General features: G+C 45.1%; 1 long non-coding RNA gene across 1 annotated transcript; it reads left to right on the top strand.

Annotated features, from left to right (window-relative positions):
* The first annotated feature begins 8,621 nt into the window (after window positions 1-8,621).
* Window positions 8,622-27,560, top strand: LOC309329423. The gene is made up of 3 exons (XR_014151153.1): window positions 8,622-9,058; window positions 24,379-24,422; window positions 26,336-27,560. It is a non-coding gene; the product is annotated as an uncharacterized lncRNA (long non-coding RNA).
* The last annotated feature ends 2 nt before the right edge of the window (window positions 27,561-27,562 follow it).

Raw genomic sequence — 27,562 nt, 5'->3', positions numbered from 1 at the left:
CATTCCCAGGTGATCATTCTGAAAAAAGCTAGACATTAGTTCACTATAAGAACTTTGTTTAGCTGCTGTTCTTCCAGACCAGTCCTAGCTGCAAGAGCAGACTTTGGTCTTTCAGTAGCTCCCTACGCGAGGCCAAAATTCAATGCCCACCCCCCCCCGCCTCTTGCCTTTGGTTCTTCTCAATTTACTATGTCATAGTTACAACGTCCTGCAGCACCCCCCAGGCTCAGCACCCAGTGCGGTGGAAATGGTAGCAATACCCTAAATGCCTTTGCTAGCTGTGCTTCACCTCTCACAGAACTACAATTCCCAGCACCCTTAATAAGCTAGAATTCCTAGGATTCTTTGCAGGGAAGGAGTGTGGTATGGTTTATTTATACTGTATACTGCTTTTTAGCTTAAGGCTCCCAAAGCTGTGAACAACAATATATATCAATGCAAATACAATACAATACAATACAATACAATAATCTATCAATAAATCAAAACAAAATAAAGTAGCATCAAAACTCAGCCACAACTACAGCTCCTGTAAACAGGATTTGAGTATCACCAGGCGCAGTGCACTGGAGATGGCAGAATTCTTCCATTCTACTTTGGTTCTTTGTGGGAGTGAAGAACCAGCATGTTGGAGTTTATTCTTACACACTGTGTTAGTCAAAACAGCACATTCCTAGGCATGTTTACTCCAGAGTATCACACTGTATTGCACAGGGTTCACTCCCAAAAAGAGCACATTGTACTGTAATCCTAATGTTGCAGCTTTACATGCATTTACCTGGGAATAAATCCCATTGAATTCAACTGGATTTTCTTCTGAGTAGACATGTTAATCCTTTATATAAAGCCCCAACCCTTTGATGTATTTATGTATTAGGGAAAGCTGGTTGATCTAGCATAGTATTGTCTACGTTGATTGGCTGCGGCTCTCCAGAATTTCAGACGAGAGTCTCCCCCACCCCATTCTGGATATGCCAGGGATTGAATCAGGGATTTTCTGCATGCAAAACTATAGCCCTTCCTTTGGAAGGGTATGCATTATAGTTTGCATGTTGTTTAACAGTGCCTTGCTTTGGATTTATAATCGTATACTATAATTTATTTTTTTTAACCTGACACCCTCACCCTCACCATTGTGCATCTCTCAAGTGCCCAGCTGAATGATCCTCAGCTTACAGTATCCTAATAGCTCTCAATAAATGTTGAAAGCTGTCTGCTGCTCATGGTGGTGAAGGATTAATAGTGGTTTGAATCTACGTAGCTGCAGCTCAGGCCAGCGAGTGGATATCTGTGTCCTCTGCCAGGTGCAAAACAGGAAGGGAATGGCAATGAGCAGGGATGGGGACATGAAGGCAGAGGGAGCTACTTGCAGTTCTGGATTTTGTGAACTGTGAGGTCAGTCGGCAGAACTTGCCCCCATTTAGGGATTGGTTGCCAAGAGCACCATTAGAAAAGCAGCTGGACTGTGTAGTGCAGATTATTGCATTGGTTCCGAGTTAAATGACAGAGCTGCTGACACAGGCCTATAATACAAAAAAAGAAAGAAAAATCTTAGCATCCTCTTACAGCCCAGTCGATTACAGCTTGCGGATTTATAGAGGAGAAACCAGCATTCTGCCTGCGTGAAGATCTTGAGAGCGTTTGTATGTGATTTCTGCCTCTAGCCGGGCTGCTTTTGTAGCAGAAAGCGATCAGAGGGCATTTAAAGGTTATCAATTGCTATCTGACAGCAGGAGACGCAAGCAGTTTGGCGGAAAGAGAGGATTTACTGCAAACACATGAGATTTCAGAACACCCCCTGCTACTTTTCAGCAGGGATGTTGATTTTTTTTTTAAAAAAAATAATCGTAATCCAGGCCTGTAGGTACCAATGAAATTGACACAGTCCTCTTAATGGAGAGGAGGTAAGCCCAGTTTTTGGGAGGACAGGATAAATTTGTTTCTGGACAACATTCTGAGCAAAAGTGGATCAAGCAATGAATGCAAAATTTAACTTTGTATACTAGACTAGTTTCTACTGTGTGCAGCCACATACAGTGGTACCTTGGGTTAAGAACTTAATTTGTTCCGGAGGTCCATTCTTAACCTGAAACTGTTCTTAACCTGAGGTACCACTTTAGCTGCCGCTGCGCCGTCGCTGCACGATTTCTGTTCTCATCCTAAAGCAAAGTTCTAAACCCGAGGTAATATTTCTGGGTTAGCAGAGTCTAACCTGAAGCGTATGTAACCTGAAACATATGTAACCCAAGGTACCACTGTACACCCCTCTATCCTCCATCCAGACAAGCAAGAGACATTAGCAGAGTTCAATGGCATATTTTCGCTAGGCAAAAGCATGGGGTGTGTAGTAGCGCCAATGAGGGGGAGAGAGTTTGAGGGTTGCAAGAGAGGGCCGCATTTTGGGCCCAAGCCTGAGGCCCCCCACCTCTTGGAGCTCGGAATCAGAGATATTAAGCAAGAAAGTGACAGAGCCAGTCCAGAATTCAGAGGATGTGGGTTGTTGTGGACAGCTGCCAGTCTGGCTCAGCTCTAGCATAACACGGTATTCTTCTTGCAGGTTCCCTTTGATGTACTCCCCCCCCCCCAGTTTGAAATCACAGCCATAATGAACCTTGCCAACAGGAATCATAATGACATTTCCTTGGAATTCTTTCCCGTGTGGAATTTGCGTAATGTATTTCAGTGCCAGAATATGACTTTAAGAAATGAAGTCAGTCCTCCAAGCAACTGAGGTTGGGTTTACAGAGTGGCTTTAAGGAACTCCTGTACTGTTGATGTGGAGACGCCTCTCTGCTCCACATTCCTCAAAATGCCCAAGTGGTGTATATCCTAGTAGTTAGTATATAAAAACACACAGGCCTCATTGACTCACTCCCTGAGGTAGTTATCAAAATGGTTAAGACTCTGACTGCACACTTTAGTGAGTTAGTCAGTTGTGGGGAACCTTTGGCCCTCCAGATGTAGGTGAACTAATATAATAATAATAATAATCTATTATTTATACCCCACCCATCTGGCTGGGCTTCCCCAGCCACTCTGGACGGCTTCCAAAAAAATATTAAAATACTGTAATACATCAAACATTAAAAACTTCCCTAAACAGGGCTGCCTTCAGAACTACAACTCCCATAATCCCTGGCCATTCTTGCTGGGGCTGATGGGAGTTGGAGTTCAGCAACATCTGGAGGGCCATGGTTCCCCGCACATGTGGTAGTTAATGACCTTGAACAGGAGTTGCAAATGGTTTTCAGCCCAAGGACCATGTAGACCCATGGCCAAAGTGAGTGTGGGGGGAGTTTAAAAGTGGTCATGACCTAATTGTGAGCCTTTCATGCAGATGGTCCCAGGTTCAATTCTCAGCATCTCCAGGTATGAGCTCTGGAGAGCCTCTGCCAGTCAGTGTAGACAATACTGAGCTTGATAAACCAATGGTCTGACTCAAAATAAGACAGGCTCCTTTTCCTAATTGCAAGCTCCTAATACTGTCTTTCTGCTTTTCTACAGTGTTTTTATGCTGCCTTTTTATTTTTTTATCAGTTTTTATTTTTAAATTAAGCAGTAATGCTTAGAAACTTGAAGTAATTTTAATCTGCTTTAGTATTTTAACTTTTGTATGTTTTAAAGTAGATGTTGTAAACAAAAATTGCCCTTTTCCCTTATGGGGTATCCAAGAGCCCATATAGAGTCCTTACATAGGTTCCCTATTGGTAGGAGAGAATAACAGAGGCCAACCAGAGAATATTGAGAAGCAAAGCAGCTAATAAGCTTGATCTTTATTGATCCGTTGCAACAGGGTGCTCCCCTCACCCTCAGGAGAGGAGGAGGAACCCAGAAAAATGGCGTGCAAGGCCTTATAAAGACTTTTGAAATTGCCACCCTGTAGATCAAGACCACTCCCAGAAACATCATACATACATCACAGAAGGGGTGTAACCTAAGACCACCCCTCAGATACATCATATGTACATCACAGAAAAGGCGGTCTTAAAACAGAAATTTGAATGTTGTTTTTCTACTGTCTTGTTTATCTCCTGTCTGGCAGGTTACTTGATTGGATTGCCTGGGTAGCCTGGCCAGTCTTTTGTAATGATAAATACTTAGTTCCTGGGCCAGGTCATAGGCTCACACCCTATTCAAACACGGACATACCCTTAAGACAGGATTTGTGAAGGAAAAGACAATGGGGAGGCTTTTCCATTTTCCTATGACCTTGCAGAGGAAACATTTGGTCAGTTTGGGACAGTTTGGGAATCAAAATGATTCCAGGTCAGTCTTCCTGTGCTGATCTATGTATGTGCTTGGTACACTTATGAACATTTAACATATATCTAAGACCTCAAAATTCCTATCACATAGAGTTGCAGTTTTTTTCTTGATCTTACTGTTTTGCCTTTTGTAAACTATCACGGGCCCCATCAGCAAGCAGAGAAGGTAAGTTTAGAGTTGGGGAGTCTAAAAAGTTTGAAAAACACTAAAGAGATTCCTCCCTCCCTTTCAGCTTTAAGACACAGGCTTCTTGTTAATCAAAACTTGGAGACATCGGAAAAGAAAGAATGAAAAGCTTGTCTCTATAGGCACTTAAGAGAAGGGGGGGGGGGGAGGTGTGGAAACTTCCCAGCCTATCTGCAGCTTGTGAGGCTGTATCATATGATTCAAGAAAGACCAGATCCTTGCAACCAAGAATGAGGAAGTAGCCAAGCAGATAAACTCTCTTCCTTTTGTCCCTTTTGCCTTGAGGGTTGGGAAATCAGAAGTCACAGGCAGGGACTTCAAGAATGGATTACTGCCATGCACTTTATCTGGAGCTTCCCTTGGGCCTGAGAAACAAAACAAAACGGTAGCTCAGGGGTCGACAAACTAAGAGCTGCGGGCCGGATCAGGCCCAATTGCCTTCAGGATCCAGCCCATGGACTGTCCGTGGATCAGCGTGGGGATTCTTTTAGTTCAGGCTGCGCCATTTCCGCCCCCCTGCGCCATTCCATCCCCCCCCCCACACCGCCGTGGCGGCGCCTCCTCCCTCCCTCCTCCTGGCTTCTCCCTGCCCTGCCTAGAGGAGGAAGGGGGCTGGCCTGAGCTGGCAGAGCGCCATTTTAAGCAGCCCCTCTCCAGAGCCAGCCCTTTTGCTCTGCTCATCTTCCCTCCGCCATCACCACTGCTGCCCTGGTGCTCCTGTGGGCCGAGCTTGCTCTGCCTACCCACGAGAAGCGGTGGTGGTGGTGGCAGCCCCAGGGAGGGTAAACGCAGTGGCTGGGGCTGAGGGGTGGGGAGGAGGACTACTTCCCTCCCTTGCCTCCTCTTCCAGCCCCCCCCCCCGGTGCCACTTCTCCAGCCTGCCACAAGGTCTGAGGGACAGTGGACCGGCCAGCAGTAGCTAGTGCAGAATGCTGCAGCACAGTTGCTGACAGGAGTGATGACACCTCTGTTCAGAGACCTGCAGTGCTTGCAATTTGGTTACCTGGCCAAGTGAAAGCTGTTACTATTAGCATATCAAGTCCTTAATGGATTGGGATCAGTTTACTTGTGGGATCTCCCTGTATGTACCCACTTGACTGCTTCAGTTTGCAGAACCGGAGCTGTTAACAGGTGCTGCACAGTATTCATTCCACACTTGTCAGATATTCTTTTTGTGTGGCAGCACCTACACTTTGGAACTCCCTGCCTATTGACGTCACGAAGTCACTTTCACTCTATTATTTTCAGCATCTGCTTAAAACATTTTTGTATAGGCAAGGCTATCCAGATAGAGGTTACATGTGATTTGTCTCTTTTTATTAGCTACTGTTAATTTTAAGCAGCCTTTGAATGCTTTTAAATACCTATTTTAAACATTATTATTGATTATTTTAGTATTTTGTGGAAACTGTTTTGTTACAATCAGGCTGTATATTACTTTTGTTAATTAATTAATGAACATTAGGGCCCTCAAATGCAGGAAAATTGCCTTAACAGTTTTGAAGTAAGTGAAATAATACCCACAACTATTTCAAGTGGTTAATTATAAGTCACTTTGCTAGCAAGCACAGATTATAAAGAAAATCAGTACACAATTAAGAAATAAATAAATAGCAACTGGGTTTCTAAGATGCATATTTGAATGAGACCCAGAGGCTACTCCTTTGACCTGGCTTGAGCTGCTGTTTGCTTTCTTTTCAAGAACCGTTTTAACATTGGCTTCTTCAGAGGGAGAAAATAGAGAGCAACACCCAATTGATTTGGCCAGCTGGGTCAAATTTTGGTTCCTCCTCTCCCAGAACTGCCTGCTCATTCATCACTGCTCTCATTATAGGAACAATGATATAACTTTAAGAATTGGTAGCTAAATGGGCTTGCTTTCCTCCTTCCTTATTCTCTTTTCCTTTTGTGTCATATTGACGTTTGGGCAGGGATTGTCCTGTCCTGTTTTTATTGGTTTAGTTAAAGTTAGAGGGAGTCAACCATTGCAGGTCAATAACTGCTAGCGTTCCACCCAAACAATTGAGGTATATAGAGCAGTTACTAGCCACCAACTATCAAAAGCCATTGAGGCTCATTTAAACAACCATCTTACTAGAAGGACAATAGCTCAGTGGCAGAGCATCTGCTTTGTATGCAAAAGGTTCCAGGTTCAATTTGTGGCATCTCCAGGTATGGCTGGGATAGAATCCTGTCTGAAACCCTGGAGAGCTGCTGCCAGTCAGTGTAGACAGTACTGACCTAGATAGACCAATGGTTTGCCTTGGTATAAGGCAGTTTCCTATGTTTTCCCATCTTACTGCCTTCAGCTCCGAATGAGGTTAATAGCAAAGCAAACATATAGAGAGAGGGACGCGGGTGGCGCTGTGGGTAAAACCTCAGTGCCTAGGACTTGCTGATCGTAAGGTCGGCGGTTCGAATCCCCGCGGCGGGGTGAGCTCCCGTCGTTTGGTCCCAGCTCCTGCCCACCTAGCAGTTCGAAAGCACCCCTAAAGGGCAAGTAGATAAATAGGTACCGCTTTATAGCGGGAAGGTAAACAGCGTTTCCGTGTGCGGCACTCGTGCTGGCTCGCCAGCTACAGCTTCGTCACGCTGGCCACGTGACCCGGAAGTGTCTTCGGACGGCGCCGGCTCCCGACCTTTTGAGCGAGATGAGCGCGCAACCCTAGAGTCGGTCACAACTGGCCCTTACAGGCAGGGTACCTTACCTTTAAACATATAGAGAAAAGTTGGCCTTGATTGCCTTAAAAAGATTAATGGTGTTTGTAGTTTTGTGGGGTCAGCTGAGCTCCTTGCCTTTCCGAATAAGTCACCTCTATATAATCAGGACATTCTGTGTGTTTTATTTTATTTTTTAAATGTTCCCTTTGTTCCCTTCGGAACTCATCAAACAGGAAGAACAGTTTCATATCTCTCTTTCCTCTCTCGCCTCCTTTTCAACCATTGTTTACGTTTCTTTTGTTGCTGGTCAAGATCTGTTTTCTGCTGGGAAAACACCAAGCCTTGGTCTGGGTGTTTGTGGAAGCTTTTTTGTGGGTGAGCCAGCGTGACACCGAAAGCATGGAGGTTTGCAGTAGAAACACAGGCCGGCACATTCCATTAGAAGGGATCTGGGTGGGACCAAAGCATTCTGCAATTGCTGGTAAGGTCACCAGCGTAAGGCACTGATTACAGCAAATCCTTTCTAAGGAATGAAGGAGAGTTGACAGGATAAATACCGGCTGTGCCCACTCATTAAAGCAAATGGTTAGAAGCAGCAGCAACCACTGCCTTGGTCACATCCAGCCTGGACTACTGTAATATGCTGTACTTGGGGCGGCCTTTGAAGAGGGTTCCGAAGCCACAATCTGGTGCAGAAATGGTTGGGGGTGTTATTATTTCTGTAAAATCACATTCATGCTTACATACATAAAACCCATCAATTAATAAAACATTTTCTTTATTAGAACAATACAAAACAAAAATATAGACAGTTAAATGGCAGCACTGAAACAAGGCAGGCCTTGAAGCAGAAGGTAGTTTATAATCTTCAAAAGCCATATTTAAGGAAAGAAACTTATTAAAATGGGAATAGACCAGTTTAGCCCAGGTAATTTCTGCAGAGAGGATATTTTACAGTATCGGTGCCACCATCAGAAAGGCCTCGTCTCTTGCACCTGCCCATCTTGTATTGCATGAAGACAGAGTAAAAAGTAGATGCTTGGAAACTGATATTAAAGCTTGGGCAGGGTCATATAGGAGTTGGTGGTTCTTGAGTTATTCTGGTCTTAGACTGGGATAGAAATTAGATGTGGGCACAGAGAATGGTATCAGGCATTGCTTTTTTATTATTTGCTTCAGCAATGCTTTAGCTACTCAGAACATATACAGTGGTACCTCGGGTTACAGATGCTTCAGGTTACAGACTCGGCTAACCCAGAAATAGTACCTCGGGTTAAAAACTTTGCTTCAGGATGAGAACAGAAATCACGCAGTGGCGGCGCGGCAGCAGCGGGAGGCCCCATTAGCTAAAGTGGTGCTTCAGGTTAAGAACAATTTCAGGTTAAGAATGGACCTCCGGAATGAATTAAGTTCTTAACCCAAGGTACCACTGTAACATGGATTAAATTGCTACTTTAAAATAATGCACAGCAATCCAATCACGTGTTAAGACTCCCAGTGGAAGCCTGGGTGAATATCCAGGTCTTTAACTGAGCTATGGCCTTCCATGATTTCTGTCAATCAAAGAGGCACAAGAGCAGGCCGTGTCATTACTACCCACCCTCTTAAAATCCTTCATGGGACTGGAGGGGAGCCAGACCCTTAGTCCTATTACGGACCTTCTTCCCCAGTGGCTCTCTCACCTGTGTTGCAGATTAGGAAATGGAGCTCAGTCATCAGCTGAGCATCATGAAATGACCTTTGCAGTAAGCATGGAAAGAACGGACTGGAATGGGTTTTGCAAATGTTTTACAGGGATTCTCTGCAGATGGCTTTAGAATGGCACCCTGTTCCACAAGCTGTCCTTTGTTGCCATGGTTACGTGCTAAGATAAGTCTGGCGGGGCTTTGTTTCAGATTCAGTTCACCCAGAATAACACCTGTTGACAAACCAAACAGCTAGAAAAGTACGACACTGAATGGAACTGTTGATTTCTGGGGTTTTATGCATGGTCTTGGCTGATTTTATTAGAGCTGCAGAAAGAACATAGAGGGTAGGACTGCAGGCTAGTCGGCTGGTGGCTGCATCACCAACAAAGTTTCATAGAGGGAAATTCCTTACATAGGTGGTCTTTCGGGGGGCATGACAGTGGCAGAGTAGCAAGTGGCAAGTGCTTATATATACACCAAGGGTAACAAATTCAGTACCCTCCAGTTATTTCTGGACTCCAACTCCCATCAGCCCCAGCCAGCATAGCCAACAGGCAGGGATGATGGGACTTGTAGTCCAACAACCTCTGGAGGGTACCACATTGGTTACCCATGATGATGGAGGATGATGATGATGGAGGATGATCTTCACTCAAAGGTTCCAGGGCAGGTTATGGCAGTTAAACACAATATTCAAAGCTGTTTAAAACAAATCACAACCATAGAAAGCGAGTCTTAAAAATGCAAATCTCAGATGTCAACAACAAGGAAGCAGGATTGGGGTGGGTGCAGAAACCTGGCCTACAAACCCCAGAAGTTTCATTCTTGCAACAGACCTCCTCTGCACGTTTACCATGCAAGTCTGGAAAAGGAACCGTCAACGAGAAGTTCAGTGCAGATTCATGCAAAAAACAGAAATGTGGGAAATGATGGTGTCACGCAACCTTCATGGGTACAGCCCCTGGTCTAAAGGAAGCAAACTGAGCTCCAGGCCTGATACAGCTTCAACCAAATCCTTGCCTGTTAAAAACGGAGGATGTGCAAAGCTCGCTGCCAGCTCTTCTGCTGCTAGTCACATTCTTTGACCTCACTTGCCCTTCCTCCTCATTTTAGAGGACATGATCTTGATTAAGGTTCTCTGGAATGCATATTCAAATCACATAAAACAACTTTTCAGGGCAATGTCTTGGTGAGGAGGCTCAGGATTTTAGATCCAGAATTTAAATGCATGTTTTATCCCTACCCACCCACTCAACTTTCCTGCTTAGCACTCAGAGTGGGCCAGTCTAGACGGAGCCATGTGCTCAGATGTGGCAAGCTGCACAAAGAGGGCTGAAGATTCCCTTACTTGACTTTGTCCTTTGAAAACGCTATGATGACCCTTTCTCATAGATTATTGTAATTCACTCTTACGTGGGGCTGCCCTTGAAGATGGTTTGGAAACTGCAACTGGTACAGAAGACTGCAGGTAATATAATAATAATAATTTATTATTTATACCTCACCCATCTGGCTGTACATCCATCACATGTATTCTTTGCCAGTTACATCATCTGCCTACTTGTTTCTGGGCCCAATTCTAAGGTTTTGGGTTTGGCCTTTAAAGTTGTAAATCAGGGACAGATGAATGCCCTGATTTGTTTGTGGATTACTACTCATGATATGTGAGAAAAAATCACATCATGCTCAACCAAGTCTTGGGATTTCTGTCTCCTGGCTCAACCATATTCACAGTAAACCATGGTTTATTGGCATCGCTAGCTGTGATTTACTATGTGATGTGTGCACAAGCCCATAGTCGGGGGTAACCATACATCTTCCATAAAGGGTACATCCACATTGGAGCCCTTGAATGAAGCATAACTTTCCAGAAATAGGGCTGCTTCAGGTATCCTTTTTATTGCACATTCATGATTATTCATACTTGTGATGCTACCATATCAGTCATACTTAAACCTGTTTTCAATACTATTTGCCCATGCAAAAGTTTTGGGGCCTACACACCACATCATATCCAATCAGTGCATATCCTGTAACTTCCTTCTGAAATCCCGTAACTTTTTATAGCTTTTTAGAGTCCTTTTTTTCTGGGGGGGACACAGGGGTACACATACCCCTGAGCATTTTGTCAATCTAAATTTGGCCTCATTGAGGGGCAGCATTTTAATATGAGTAGGAAAATGAGAGTACCCCTAAACATTTTTAAAGAAAAAAACACACTGACTTTTTATAACACAGACATTCCAGTTGTTTCCTCACAAGTACGGTAAGTTCCATTCAGCAGAGATCCTTTTTTAACGCTGACTGAAATTCTCCTGTTCAAAGTTTTAGTGGATTTTATTTCTTCCTGTTGACCCTAGTGGGGCAATTAGTAATGAATATGAATAGCCGCTCTAAAATTACCCCAATGCCAGTTTTCTTTGTATTGGGAGGCAGCTTTAACTGCTGTTTTACTCTTATTATTATTATTTTCCTTTTTTTCTAATGATACAACAGCTCTGATGACTAACTTTTGCAAGATTGTATCCTAATTTGTTGCTCCGTTCAGTTCTGGGGAACTGAACCTAGACGATAGGGCTATATAAGAGGGCTGTGATGAGGGCAGACAGATTCACAGTTCTTCCATCCTCCATCCCCTGACTAAGTCGGTATCACATGGAGAGGTCCGGAGCAGCAGGAAATGGCTCATCTTCAGTTAACAGTAACTTGAGAGGGATTTGGAAGGTAATGATTCCTCTGCTCCAGACTAGTAGCGTAGTGGCGAATTCAGAAGTGCAAGGTCCCTTCGTGATAGCTACAGCCGTGCTGCTTATAGGATTGTACAACAGCCAACAATTCTGCAATATTATTATAATTTTATAATAATAATTATTAGGGATGCACTTCAACGATTGATGCAGATCTCCATGTGTTGACTTTCAGTTAGGTGTACTATTTTCTGTGCACGATACATGGGGAAATGAATTGGAGTGCTCCAATATCCTCTTTTGAAGTGACTTAAGTTATATTTTCCACGAAGTTCCATTACACATAACAGAACTTACACACCATTCCCCTGAAAACTGAAGCACCTCGTGCACCTAAATACTTAGCTTTGGAGCATACAGTGCCTAAAACACACTCCTTTTATCCTAATTGGGAGGCTCTAGGATGCTGGGAGACAGTGCCTCTGCAGGGACCTTGCTGCAGAAACAGTAATGGGACTCCAGACCACAACACCACTTGCTTCAGGCTCTCTGCCACCTAGCGTTCGCTACACAAGAGCAGTGGCTCAGGAGTAGAACATCTGCTTTGCATGCAGAAGGTCCTGGGTTCAATCCTTGAGTAGGGCTGGGAGAAACTCCTGTCCGAAACCTTGGAGAGTTCTGCCAGTCAGCATAGACAATACTGAGCTGGATTGGCCAATGCGTTGATTCTGTATAAGGCAACTGCCTGCGTTCCTATGCTGCCAGGATACAAAGGACAAGGCAGTGCCTTCCCTTCCATTCAAAACAGGCCTGGGAAGTAGCTGATGCCACTTAGTGTCTGCAGTACTGGGCTAGGTGCGCCACTGGCTTGATTTGGTATAAGGCAGCCTCCTAGATTCCTTCTCAGAAGCTCAGAACATCCATTAGGGCCAGCCAAGACATTATTGGGTATAGAGCAGAATTCTGAATTTCCCCCCTTTTGCACTAATGAATATGAGGGGCAATCTACCTGGAAGTTCTCATGCAGCTCCTTTTGCATAGGGCTGGAAGTGAGCAAGAGCCTAGCATGGGACACCGTCCAGGTTAAAGTTCTATTACACAACCATTGTTGAAATGAGCAAGGTGATTCTAAATCAGTCCTCGTGAGCATGCTCCTGAGTAACAGTTGTGGAGATCATAAGTGGAAGAGGGCTGTTGCCCTCTTTATGGGTTTGCTGGAGGCATGGGTGTGGCGGGGGGGGGGCAGCTGCCCCCCATTAAGTAAAACAGTAGAAATATGTAACTAACTGACCAATCACATCAGTTCTGCCCCCCCCCCCCAAATCCTGACTACACCCATGGCTGGAGGGCATCTGATTTGCCACTATGGGAAACAGGAGTAGATGAGAAGCCTTTGGCCTGTTCCAGCAAGGCTCTTATATTATTACCTCAAAATCTCCTATGGCTCCCTTGGCCCTTTTAGGTCAGAAAAACACACAAGTTTGTTTATGGTGCCTCTGTAAAGCCAGCCTCCTCTGGTGGTGTACTTGGAGGCAATTTAATGTTTCATTGATTTCCTTTCATAAGCAGCTCGTATTCTTCTGGGGGCAGGGACACCAATGAAACCTAGAGTCTTTTGAGTTCCTGACCAATGACAGAGGAATATGTCAGAATGGGAGCTGGTTGTTTTTGGTTCGTCATGCTTTGTGGACATAGAAAGCACAGGCCCGGTTGTTACAGGCTAGTCCTGGTTACTGTGTGGGGCTTACAGATCAGAGCTGGCACATCACCTACCTCCCTTTCCCACCACTCGTTCTGAGTATTCAGACTATTCTGCTGGTATTAATTTGGCTTTAACCCTGGGCTCCCCCAGCCACAAGAGCAGCTAAAAAGGAAGCTACTGCAAAGAACTAGGCAGGCCAATCTAGATGGAGGAGCGGAAATTGTATGGAGAGAGTTTGGAAAATGGCCAGCTATAGATTAGCGGGATTGCTCTTCTGTGGCATTGCATTTGGGTTCATCTCTTGTCGTCTTCTGCATTTTTCTGCAATTCTCGCCCACTCCCTGAACTGGTGCATATCTGCACTTCTTCCTCTTGGGACTGCATGCCCACACATTAATTTCCCTAAAACAACACAGATTTTCTGCCATTGCAGCAAGACATAATATTGTTGTGGGTATGCCAACAAAGGGGGCACATTCCAACCAAAGCTAAGCCCTTGAAAGGGAGACAGTTAAGCATGTGCTTGTTATCTATTCAGTTTTAGTATTCATTTTCCCAACTCTGCAATTTTCAAGACATGTCTCCTCCTGAAGCCACCAAGTACCTAAAGTGCAACTAATCCATGTTTACATTTAAGTCAATCCCATTGTATTCAAGGTCTTACTCTAAGGAAAAGGAGGTTGAACACATGATTGCAGCCACAAAACTGATTAACTACAGATCTTCCAAGACTGGAGTTTTTACACAGCTGTAACTCTGCAACATGCCATTGTTATAATAGCACATTAAGTGGTGGGTTTATACTGGACAATCCACACACCATTCTGCTTGATTAGCTGTTCTGCAATGCTTACTCAGAGCTACTGCACTATTACCGTATGGAGGGGCACTCCTGTGCTATAGCACAATGGAAGTGGGCAAAAGTCACTGCATTTGTTAAATTGTAATGCTAATGGCTAAAACAATATATATTTATAAATCAACTGGACTCGGATAAAAGAATCAACTGAAGTAGGTCCAGACCTTGAAAGATTGCTTCTCTCATTTGGTAGCATCTCTTTCACATGTGTCAGAGGACAAGGCTAGTCACTCTTGAGTCCTCCCTTAAAAAGCAGCTAGCACCATCCCATTTCCATGACTCACAGCATGCACTCACTATTTCCCCAATGAATCTTTCCTCTTGTGGGTTTCACTTCTGCATTTTATTTTTTGTCTTCAGAATTTGTACATGTCAAGATATTTTCCAAGAAGGGGCTGTTGCAACAACTGGAGTGTAAGCGTAGGAGTAAAGCACACTTCTGATTGTTGGAAGTGCGGCAGCAGAGATTGTTCAGTTTGTAACTTAAGGGTTAGTTCTGTTAGTGTTAAAGTCAACTAGCCAAGGTGACGGTGTTGCTTAGCAACTAGGCAGAGTGGCATGATCTTCACTGAGGTAGCATGTACTCTGATTGGCCATGTAGTTCTAAGGGCATTTTCCTCTGTACGTTTCCTGCTATGTACAAGGCCTAAACTAAGCAAGACAAAGTATAGTCATACCTCAGGTTACAGACGCTTCAGGTTGCGTGTTTTCGGGTTGCGCACCACGCTGAACCCAGAAGCACCGGAACGAGTTACTTCCGGGTTTCAGCGCTTGCGCATGCGCAAAAACACTAAATTGCACTTTGTGCATGTGCAAAGCGCCGAATTGCGACCCGTGCGTGCGCAGACGCAGCACTGCGGAGTGAGGACACTGCAGGTTGGGAACACTGCAGGTTGCAAAGGTGTCTCCTACACGGATCACGTTCGCAACCTGAGCTTCCACTGTATCTCTCTTCCTTTCTCCTCAAATTATACACTATTTTTGTCCAATTTGCTCTGCAAAGTGTTATCAGGACTTTTCTCACCAGACTCCATTTTTGTTATTTAAATGGCTTTGCTAACACTTTGCTAAAACTGGTGACTCAAGCAGTGTTCCAGGACCCTGTCATAAAACCATAGGAGAGAGGCTTTGTCAACCCTTGAGCCCTAAACCAGATGAGTGGGAGATCGTCTCCTCTTGATGGGGTTACACTCCCTCTGAAGGAGCAGGTTCGTAGCTTGGTGGTACCCCTGGATCCTTTGCTGTCACTCGAGGCTCAGGTGGCCTCAGTGGCCCGGAGTGCCTTCCATCAGCTTCAGCTGGTGGGCCAGCTATGCCCCTATCTGGACTGGGATAGCTTAACTACTGTTGCCAATGCTCTGGTAACCTCAGGGTTAGATTACTGCAATGTGTTATATGTAGGGCTGCCTCTGAAGATGGTTCGAAAACTTCAGCCGGTGCAGAATTCAGCAGCCAGGTTGCTCAGTGGAGCAAAATGGTTTGAGAATATTATACCGATTCTGGTCTGACTGCACTGGCTACCAATTAGTTTCTGGGCCCAATTCAAAGTGCTGGTTTTGACCTATAAAGCCTTAAATGGCTCAGGACTGCAATACCTCAAGGACTGCCTCTTTCCATATGAACCTACCCAGAGCCTGAGATCATCTTCTGAAGCCCTCATTCGTGTGCCTCCTCCTTGAGAGGTCCAGAGGGTGGCAACACGAGAAGGGCTTTCTTTGCAATGACTTCCCGTCTGTGGAATGCTCTCCCCAGGGAAGTTCACCTGGCACCTTCATTATACACCTTTAGGTGCTGGGCAAAACTGTTCCTTTTAAACTAGGCCTTTGGTTGATTTTATTGACATCCTACGCCCTTTTAAAATGTGGGTTTTTTTGGGGGTGGTGGTTATTGGGTTGTTGCTTTTATTCTGATTGTGTATTTTGTGGTTTTATATTTAGATTTTATTTTGTGAAACACCCTGAGACCTCTGGATATAGGGTGGTATATAAATTCAATAATAAATAAATTTGTCAGCTTACAGACTGGATGTGGCTGCCAGATTTCATCCAGCCCCTGAGGGCCCCTCTTGACCATCAGCTGAGAGGAGCAAGGGCTTCAATGTTGTGCAAAGTGTTTAATTGCACCTCCTTTCTCTGCAAGAAGCTCTGCTACAAGAACACGGGAAAATGTCTTAGCAGTCATGTTCCTTGCAAATATGCAGTAAGTGTCCCACACATTTTGCAACTGCATAATGCAATTTTCCGAATGCAATTGCATTTTGAAACTGATGCTTCAAATAGCTGTAAGTCAAAGTTTGCAGTCAGCTGGGCATAGCTAGACAACCAAAGGCTACTGGCGAGTTTCATTTTGTTTCATTTTGATTAACCACTAGAGTGGGAAAGTTTATGGAGAAAATGGAAGTTGAAACTGGAGTGGATCACTAAGAATTACATACATGCCCTGGTAGCTTTCTGTGTGTCTGGCCTGACACCCTAGTGAAGTGGATTTGGATGGATTTGATATCCCGCTTTATCACTACCCGAAGGAGTCTCAAAACGGCTAACAATCTCCTTTCCCTTCCTCTCCCATAACAAACACTCTGTGAGGTGAGTGGGGCTGAGAGACTTTAAAGAAGTGTGACTAGCCCAAGGTCACCCAGCAGCTGCATGTGGAGGAGCAGGGAATCGAACCCAGTTCACTAGATTACAAGTCTACCACTCTTAACCACTACACCACACTGGCTCTTACACCACACTGGCTCCAGCCTATGTGCCTAACCTTCCCCATTTGGCCCTTGAGACCATTCTGGCCAAGCCACACACACTTTAGATCGTATATGACATCAGATGTAATGACCTAGGTCATCTGAAAGGGCACCTGCAAAGCCCTCTGCTGCACTGCACCCTGGGCTGTCAGAGTTGTGAAGTGCTATGCACAGGCTTCCAATGATCATTGGACCCTGCGGATCACCATACCCAGCGCTTCACAAGATCATAGGATCAGCTGATAGTTGGCACCGTATGCCTTTGCCCGAAAAGCTTAATTTGGAAAATGGGTCACCTGGTGCCACTGCAATGTCAGGTGAATTGACAGGTGGGCACCCCCAACCACCTGCCATAGTTGGCCTGCATGGGTTGGGACTGGGTACTGGATCTGGCCTGCAGGCCAGGTCATCTACTTGAATGTGAACTTAAGAGCAGCCCTGCTGGATCAGCCAATAGAAGTTCTAGTGCAGTATCCTGTTCTCACACTGGCCAACCAGATGAATGTGGGAAATCTAAACAATAATAAATAATAATAAAATAATAATAAAATTTTATTTATATCCCGCCCTCCCCAGCCAAAGCCAGGCTCAGAGAGGCTAACAACAGTAAAATAATACAACATTCTAAAATCATTTCATTATAAAATCAGTTCAAATCAAATTAATGGCAACCATTGGGCTAGAGTTCTGTGAGGATTGCCAAAGGAGGGGGTCAGGCTGTGCCCTGGCCAAAGGCCTGGTGGAACAGCTCTGTCTTGCAGGCCCTGCGGAAAGATGTCAAGTCCCACAGGGCCCTAGTCTCTTGTGACAGAGCGTTCCACCAGATTGGAGCTACAGCTGAAAAAACCCTGGCTCTGGATGAGGCCAGCCTAACCTCCTAATGGCCCGGGACCTCCAAGATGTTTTTGTTTGAAGACCATAAGGTCCTCTGTGGGACATAACAAAACAGCATTTCCCCCTCCTGTCGTTTCCAGCAACTGACATCCAGAGCCATACTGCCTCCAACCAAGGAGGCAAAGCATACTAATCATATTACATGCTGGACATAGCTGGAAAGGGGCTCACTCAACCTTTTTGGGCCCTTTATCAACAGCTCAGTAGAGAAGCTGCTGTGGTTGCAAGAGAGCTCCCTCTTGTGCTTGCTTGCTGCATTACTGATCAAATACTTATCAGTGGGAAAGAGGAAGAATTTCCTGTTGCAGTATCTCCAAATGGCTTGTCTTGTTTTGTTCAGCTGGGGTTGGAGGGAGAGAGGTGTTCCTTAAATGAGAGCTGGAAATTAAGCTCATATAATAAGGGTGGAGAAACCATGGGTCAGATCAGGCCCTGGAAACCTTTTGAAATGGCCAGTCCCAGTCTTCTCCTTTTCAGTACTGGGCTGGGATAAGATTCCTCTGCTCCAGCAAGGCTTCTTGCTCTTGTATCTTGCTGGGTAATTCTGTCTTTAATAATGCTTTACACCAGTTTCCCTGGGAAAGGCATTAAGCTAACTTGTAACTTCTAGGACCCATCCTGGTCCTAGAAGTTACAAGTTCCAGTGTGCAGACATGGAGACTAATCTGAAGGAGAAGCTACATATTTTGGTTACATGATCAGCAGTTTCATATTTCTGTGAAATAGGAAAGTTTAGTCAAGAGTCTTTGGTTAGGTGCTTTTTCAAATAGTGATTGTTTCTTCCACTGCAGCGCTGGACTGAGAAGGGAGGCTTCCTCTTAAGCCCAGTGCTGTGTGAGAAATGAGTGTGATGTGGTCATGTGTGTGTGTGTGTGTGTGTGTGAGAGAGAGAGAGAGAGAGAGAGAAAGAAAGAAAAAGAAAGGTGACTGTGTGTGCCATACCAGCATGTATGGTGTGTATATGTGGGCCTGAAAATGTGAGAGAAGGACCCAGTCTAGGCCACAGATGTTTTTGGGACTACAAATCCCATCATCCCTGAGCAACAGCAGTAGGGTGCTTTAGGCTTTTTGCCTTTTTGCAGTAGGCTGCTTTAGGCTTTTTGCCTCCAGCCAGAGGAATAAGGGCTGCTTTTGCTTTTTTAAAAATGTAATTTTTCTCTGTTTGAAGCATTTGATTAAAAGGCAGAGTATAAATTATCAAAAGGAAGATGTAAAATGTATTATTATGTGTGTCGTATGCGTGGTCCAGGCTGCCGTGCCACACCTGGAAGCTGGACAGGATCAATCCCCCTCTTTGTATCTGCTTTGAGCACCTTACCTCCCCTAAAGGCAGTATGCAAATGCATTCAATGAGTGAAAAGGGATCCTTGAATATCTTGTTGAATGGGCAGCTCCCTGCTTAGAAGACTCAACAGTGCCTGATGCATCCTTGCAGGCTGCGGCACACATGGGGTTAACAAGTAAGGAGACCAAAATAGCTCTTTTGCCAGCAAGGGCATTAAGAGAGGGGAGGCTGCTGACGCAGGCAAGTATCACACCGTACCATGACTGCGGGAAGCAGGGATGCGCTGCCTCCAGCCAGCTCCTGCTGCTAAGCCAAACAAAACACCCGCCAGCACCAGCCAGCCTGGAGGAGCATGGATGCTGCTGGGCTCAGGTTCGGCTTTGTTTACAGTGCACACAGTCCTGGAGCACCTGCGATGGAAGAATGGGAAATGAAAGAATGGAGTCAGCTCTTTCTCTCTCCCCTCCTCCTGCATGCCAAAGAGCCGACATGAACTGAGTCAGTGGCTCAGCTCTTCCTGGGAAGGGAAGCCAGAACTGGGGGTTCACCCACCAGCTGCAGCAATGGAGGATTTATTTATGGAGGAATATAATAAGGATCTCTGTTACGGCAGCACAGCCAAAGGTCAGGGAGGATGGAAGTTGTAGTCTAACATCTGGAGGGCACCACATTGGTTACTCCTTCTGTAGACAGAACTGAGCTACATGGACAAATGGTCTAACTCAGGAGAAGGCAGCTTCCTATGACGTTCCATAGGGATCACCTCTAACACCAGCCTGTTGATTACGCTGTTGCTGAAATTAGCTTAAACCAGGGGTTAGGGAGACCTGAAACCCTCAGCTTAATTTGATGGCGGTGGGGAACCAAGACAGAGATGGGCGAAGGGAAAAAGGGAGTCAACATAAATTCAGTGACAGAAGTAGGAGGGAAGCAATCCCTCTATAAGCAATCAGTTCAGCTTTCTGACAAAAAAAGGGATCTCCCTCCCTGTTGGAACTTCCCTGGGCAGGGAGAATGAGAGAGGGACAGAAAAGGCCCTTTCCACGCAGAAGGACTCAGGATTTAATCCTCAGCATCCCCAATGAGGTTTGGGAGTATGGGGAATAAATTTGATTCAGTTAGCATTTAAAGGCAAACCTACTTGATTTGCACTTTCCAAACCAATGCATAAAACACAGCCATCTTTTGAAATTCACACCTCTCCAAATTTGGTAGTGCAGTTCTCCATAATGCATGCAATTTTTATTTATTAATTTATTAAATTTGTCTATTGCCCAAAATGCATGCAGTACTGAAAATAAACACACACCGATGCATGGTAGTACTCAGAATCGCATTCAAGAATGTATATTGGGAGAAACTTGCAGTAAAATGATGAATTTTCACGAATACTTTTTTTTTTTAAAAAATTGCAAACTCCTTGGGAAATGTGGAGAACTGAAATTCAAGACTGGAGAAATGAGAAACTGAGCAAAACCTAAATCAACAGATTTGCCCACTTCCCTAGGTGGGAGAGTCCCCAGTCTGAAACCTTAGAGAGCACTGCCAGTCCGTGTACACAACACTGAGCAAAATGGGTGCTCTGCCCTTTATCTAAGGCCCTTCTTTTGTAAGCCACCTTGGAGATGGTTTGTTTTTTTCCAAAGGGGTATTTAAATTGCTCAAATAAATAAATAACTAAGCAAATGCTAAGTATAGTATTGCTCCTCCACCTAGCTCTCAGGTATGTGAAGATAAAAAGGGGATAATGGCAACTGCATCTTGCCTGGAGCTCCTTGGATGAAACACACACACACACAAAAATCAGTGAAAACAAAATGTGTAATATCACTCATCTGTCAGAGGGCTCATTTCCCTCTCCTTCAACTCTAGTTTTTCAGGCCACGATGCCCTCCTATTCAGTTTGCTTTTGTATGCAAACAAAGCCACTTCCGGGCCTGCCCCAGGAGGTGGGGTTGCGGGCTTCACGCCCACCCCACGTGAGCGGGGGCTGGCTCCAGCCCCCGCGAGAGCAAGGGATTCCCTGTCGGGCCCGCCCCCCCAGCCAGCCAATCAGCTGGACGGCTGGGGGGCGTGGCCTGCCCTATTTAGGGCCGGCGCGGAGGGGGCTCGCCCTCTTTTCGCCGGCTTGCCCCCACGTTTTTCCCACCCTCCCTCCCTTTAAGTAGGTTAGGCTTAGGCAGGCCTTTGACATTGCTATGGACTTCGGTCTGTCGCCGCATGGGGCATGGTAGGAATTTTTCCCAATTGGCAACTTTGGGCCTTTTGGTTTTTCGCCTACCTCGTAGCAACTCATCACAACTTCTCGGCATTGGCGGTAGGCATTGGTAAGAAGGGGTTAAGACGATGTGTGTGTGGGGAGGAACGCCATCACCTCCCCCCAGCGAGCGAAGGGTGGTCCGTTAAAGGACCCCGGGGGGCGTGGCCCTGTCCGAAGCCTATGGAGGTGTGGGCCAAAGGCACGCCCCAGAGCGGTGACCCGCGGGAGCTCCTAGCAGACGTGCCTCGCGGGAGTCTCCCCCGATATAAGGTTAACCCTTCCCCGTGTCTCCAGCAAATGGGCTGGAGCCGGATAGCCGTTAGGACCAATGCCTATGCCAATGCCTCTCATTCCTGAATTCAATAAAGTTGTGGCCTAATTCGCCCAATTAACCTTACATATGTTGTCTTGTGTCTTTATTTATCCTGGTGTGGGCGGGAACTCGCCACGCAAAGCCACTTCTGGGCCTGCCCCACTCATCTGTCAGAGGGCTCATTTCCCTCTCCTTCAACTCTAGTTTTTCAGGCCACGATGCCCTCCTATTCAGTTTGCTTTTGTATGCAAACAAACCGTCTTTTGCAAAATCTGGAAAGAAACTGAAAAGCAAATGTTATTTGTTCTCAATATGCTTAACAAAAGGATTTGTTATCACTGACTACAGGTCTCGTAGCCTGCCTTACCCCCCTAGAAGCAGCAAGAAATAGAAGCTGTTACATTTCTCATGGGTTTCATGGGATGGCTGCCAGACAGACAGAGAGAGAGGGGGGGGTTGGGAAATTTAAGCGAAGTGTAGTTTTAAAATAGGGAGATGGAGGAGGGATGGAACAGGAAACAGCCAGTCAGTTAATACAGTGGTACCTTGGGTTGCAAACACCTCGGGTTACAGACACTTCAGGTTACAGACTCCGCTAACCCAGAAATAGTACCTTGGGTTAAGAACTTTACCTCAGGATGAGAACAGAAATCACGTGCTGGTGGCACGGCAGCAGCAGGAGGCCCTATTAGCTAAAGTGGTACCTCAGGTTAAGAACAGTTTCAGGTTAAGAACGGACCTCCAGAACGAATTAAGTTCGTAACCAGAGGTACCACTGTATACAGGGAAGTCTGTTTTGTAAGAAACGAAAAGATGTCAGCTTCAGCATTTACAGAAGATGGAACTTGAAAGTGAAAGGCCTGACTTGGCTGTTGGAAGTTTTCTTCATTCTTGAGCTACTGTTAAGAACACAAGAACATAACAGCGGCCTGCTGGATCAGCCCAGTGAGCCCAGCTAGTCCAGCATCCTGTTCTCACAGTGGTCAACCAGATAGCTAAGGGAAGTCCGCAAGTGGAACCTGAACACAACAGCGCTATCCCCGCCTGTGGTTTCCAGCAACTGGTTTCCAGAAGCATTGCTGCCTCCAACTATGGAGGCACAGCATAGCCCTCATGGCTAGAAGCCAGGGATAGCCGTACTCGTCATGAATTTGTCATTCCTTCAGCCTTTATTGGCATAATTGGACAATAAAATGTATAAAAGCCATCCATAAAATATTGGTAATCCCAATATATTAAAACACATAAAAAAGACGCAATAGCCAGCATTAAGTAAAATTAGTAGTTTTAAATTTGACTTTAAAATCTCGGCTAAATATCCTGAAACAATCTTAGTAGTTTCAGGAACATCATCCCTCAACAGATACTGGATTACAAATTTGTCTAATCCTCTCTGCCTTCTGCCTTTTCCCTACATTGGAGGGCATTAGACAATCTAAGATGACTTTTTGAATCCCCCTTCCCACCTTTTAACAAACTTATGCATTTTATATTCTGTAACTTCATTTTATTTGGAGTTGGTGGACCATAAATAGATTATACTTGGTTTGTTTTGTGGTTATCACAGGATGTAGTTTATTTAGAAATGAAGACAAATACAGTATTGGCCTGATTATTTACAACTTTTAAAAAATATGTGGGAACCCATCTCAACCGCCTGATGTCTCTGGAATAGAATTATTACTTGTTTAGTGTTTGAAACTGATGGAAGGAATGACCTGCAGGCAGATGAATGACATCACCAGCAAAGGATAACTGGGAAGAACTCATGGGAAAGTATTACCCTTTAAAAAAAAATCCATTAACCACCTTGCACTTTCTTCCAAAATCAGGATATAAATACAAAAATTTGTGTTCCACTCCAAAATGTAAGCCTTTTGCAGCTCTAGCGATGTAATCAGTTAGTGCATGGCACTTAGGATGCAGTGTTTGGTGGCACAGTACAGTGGTGCCTCGCAAGACAAAATTAATTCGTTCCGCGAGTCTCTTTGTCTTGCGGTTTTTTCGTCTTGCGAAGCACCCCTATTAGCGGCTTAGCGCTATTAGTGGCTTAGCGGCTTAGAAAAAGGGGGGGGAAGGGGGAAAACTCGCAAGAACTCGCAAGACGTTTTCGTCTTGCGAAGCAAGCCCATAGGGAAATTCGTCTTGTGAAGCACCTCAAAAGACGGAAAACTCTTTCGTCTAGCGAGTTTTTCATCTTGCGAGGCATTCGCCTTGTGGGGCACCACTGTACTGAGTTTATGAGTTTGAGCTTACCTGAAGCAAGTGATGGGGAAGTGCTGTCACTCATTAGTAGAGCATCTGCCTTGTATGCTAAAGGTCCCAGGTTCAATCTCTGCCATTTTCAGGCAGGGCTGGCGAAGGATCCATGTCTGAAACCTCAAAGAGCTGCTGCTGGTCAGTGTACACAATACTCAGATAAGTAGATCAATGGTCTGACTGTGTGTGTGTAAGACTGCTTTCTATGTTGCATAGCTGAATATTCTTCCATAACAATCCAAGTCCCTCCACATACAGTGGTACCTCTGGTTACAGACGCTTCAGGTTACAGACTCTGCTAACCCAGAAATAGTATGTACCTCGGTTAAGAACTTTGCTTCAGGGTGAGAACAGAAATCGTGTGGCGGCAGCGGGAGGCCCCCTTAGTTAAAGTGGTACCTCAGGTTAAGAACAGTTTCAGGTTAAGAACAGACCTCCAGAACGAATTAAGTTCTTAACCCGAGGTACCACTGTAGATCTGTTTTTGGAAGGTGTCATGGCCTTTGGCTGGTGCAGTAAAAGTTTATGATGATGACTAGATCATGAGCACTAAAAAATTAATTCATTTTTTTAAGGGCAAGAGTCACAGTGCAGTGGAAGAACCCTGATTCAGTTCAAGGTACAGTACCACTGCGCAAGACTGGGAATGTCTCCTATCTGAAACTCTGGAGAGCTGCTTGTCAGTCAGTACAGACAATACTGAACTAAATGGACCAATGGGTCTGACTCAATATAAGGCTTCCTCTGTTCCTATATTACCAAAGCACCATAAGGCTGAAGATGAAAAAAATCATCATGTGCAGGCAAAGTAGAACCGGACATTTTAAACTACACTTGCCTTGCTGCACACCCTGCAGTTGTTTTCCCATCAGCCACAGGATTTCTTCTGTGATCCTGGCCCAAGGGGGCTCAAGGATGTGGAAAGCCAGCGTGAGATGGCTCCATTTTACTGACAATTTGTAACCAGACAGACACTCTCCTTTGGATGGAAATAGCGGCACAGCACTTGCTGCAAGGATAATCTACAGGATTCTTCAAGCTGCTGGTCAGGAAAGGAGATTCCAGGATGCCTGGTGCTGCCTCCATAGTGACTCATAATGCAGCATCAGTACTGAAGCTTAGCAGCACAGTTTCGAAATGCCCAGCGGAGAAGCTCAAGGAACAGTCCCTGGAGGAGCTGTGAATGGTGGGCATCAGCTTATCCAGAGTGAAGGGCTGCTGCCTCCCCAAAGAATTCCAGCAATCGCTAGAATATTTCATTGTATGCAGCACCAACCTTGATACTTCAGCATTGCTCCATGTGCCTGGTGCAACTGCACCTCCAACTGCAAGGAAGTAGTCTGTGCTTGCGCAGATCAGTCCCAAGATCTGACGTGCTGCTGCTTGTTCACTCCAGTGCTATTACCAAAGAGGGATTTAGACAGATGTCTCCCCCTCTAATTGAAGAAACCCTACACTTCAGGGGGGACGGATTAGAAGCAACATTAAACTGGTCTTTACATTTAAAGTGTTTTAGAAAATGCATGTGGAAACCGCTCATGCTCCTGACGAAAACTGCTCCTCTGAAGCTGTTTGCAGGCCAGTGTAGGGTGGGGGCAAAGGCAACCAGGTACACTTGATACATGCCTTGGAGGGTTAACATGGCTGTAGGGCCCTGCCAGACTTATGCTGTCAAGCCAAGCATGTGCCACAGCTCCCAGCTGACCAGAGATTTAATGGGCAAAATGGCAATAAGCAAAATGCCCATGCCTGTCTGTATGCACTGCAAGGCTGCGATAGTAAAATCTAGACCTGTGTTACTATGTACCAGTGTGTAGCGACAGGTCAGGTTAGGCGCCACCGCTGTGGTGGTGCAGCTCATGAAAAAGACTCCCGCCCCGTGCCTCAGGTAAGCTGAGTATTTCCTCCCCATGCAAAGAGCAGCTTTGAATCCACAGTAAGGCCTTCTGCAAACAGAAGGTCTAGTGGTTGCTACTGCTTTTGAAATCAGTTGAAGAGGGAACTCTAGAGGCCAGAATGAAGTACTGCTATATTATATAGTAATGTGCAATGCTTATACTATATAGCAAGGATGGGGAATTCAGCCTGAGGGCCGCATTCCTCCACAGGCAGCCTTGCAGGGGCCACATGCCTGTGGTGGGTGGTGCCAAAGGCAAGAGTGGCCATAGCTACATCAAAGTCTAACTTTGCCTTAGGCAGTGGACACATCATACATTTAAAGCACATGATTCCCCCCCCCCAAAACAATCCTGGGGAACCCCAGACTTCAGGACTCTTTGCAGGAAGCCATATGCTTCAAATGCATGGTGGTGCACACAACCTTTGCGACCATCTTGACAATTTATTTCTACACCTTGTGGTCCAGGAGACTACAAACAGGCCAAGCTGTAATGGCCTACATGCTGCATATTAGTTAATACAGTATGAGCAACTGCCACAAGATCCCACTTGTACAAGGGGATGAACTGCCTTGTGTTTACATAGCTTATCTTATTCAAATCAGTTGCTAATTAGCTTTCTCATGCTGTCCAGATTTATATCCAGTTTACGTGGAATTGTGATGGTCCAAGAGGTTTTGTTTCTCGGACTCAACAGCATGCAACCCATTCAAGTTTTCAGAGGTCCTGTGCAATAAAACTGAGGTACTATCTGAGCCCCTGCCAGAAACTTTTTCCTGGTTGATTTCCAAGGATGATGCTAATTGCCTTGGAAGATGCATCCAAGAAGCTGGTCCCCCTGCTTGTTAGAGAGAGGGACTGCTTTGGTGCTTAGGGGAAGAGCAATAATGGAGGGGGCATTATGAATCATGCTACCTAAATAGAGTGCTGGTGTTTTTGGTGGCAGGCGGTCACACCCAAGATCTCAGTATCCCAGCACATGGCCAGCTGAACAAGTTGGTGGCTGCAGGACCAACTACTTACAGAAAAGTTAAGATAGGAAGCACCAATAGCCATGTGGCTGCATTGAAGAGTCAAGTCATATCCAGAGTTTATTTTTCTGTTAAAAGTCAATTGGATTTCTGTGTGGCCACAGATTCACATTTACATTCACACACACACACACACACACACACACACACACACAGAGTGACAACTGCCATCAGTGACATCAGTTGTGGAAGGGAGACATAAACTATACGTTAAGGGAAGAAAGTCACATTGCACAAAAGCTACAATTGCCTCCAGGGAAATAAACATCACCACATTGTCAGGAGCAGTAGGCACATTCACATGTATCGTTACAACTAGGTACAATGCTCATCTCAAAACACATCAAAAGGACACACAGCAACCTGGAGGGAGAGAGGGAGGAGACAGCAGCTGAGATGTGACCGCTGGTCCACCTTCTAGATATGTATCTGCAACACCAGAGTTCCTCTGCCCCAACTGTGTGTAGATGAAGGCAAAGGCCTTGCTTGCTTGTGATATTAACACATTATGATGGCGAGGCAAAAATATACATATTCAGATTTTGGAGGAAAACTAGAACACTTATTTCAAGAGACGTGAAGAAGTAAACACCTTGGAATATTTTTTTTAAAAAAAGAATTAATAAATTCTGTGCTTAACATCAATTCTGGGATTAACAACTGTTTTAATTAATTAAGCAGTTTTTATGGTTTGCTAAAACTGAAAGTATTTCTAGTATGAGGTGTTTTTAACTCTTTAATGGTAATATTGACTTTCTCTTCTGTTTCCTCTTCATATGCAATAAAAGCTAAATAATCTCAATGAGAAATAGGGAATCTTGGTTGTCAAC

The sequence above is a fragment of the Podarcis erhardii genome (genome assembly GCF_964252035.2).
Source record: "Podarcis erhardii genome assembly, chromosome: 14".
In the NCBI taxonomy this organism is placed as follows: Eukaryota; Metazoa; Chordata; class Lepidosauria; order Squamata; family Lacertidae; genus Podarcis; species Podarcis erhardii.
This window is presented reverse-complemented; position numbering and strand designations above follow the sequence as displayed.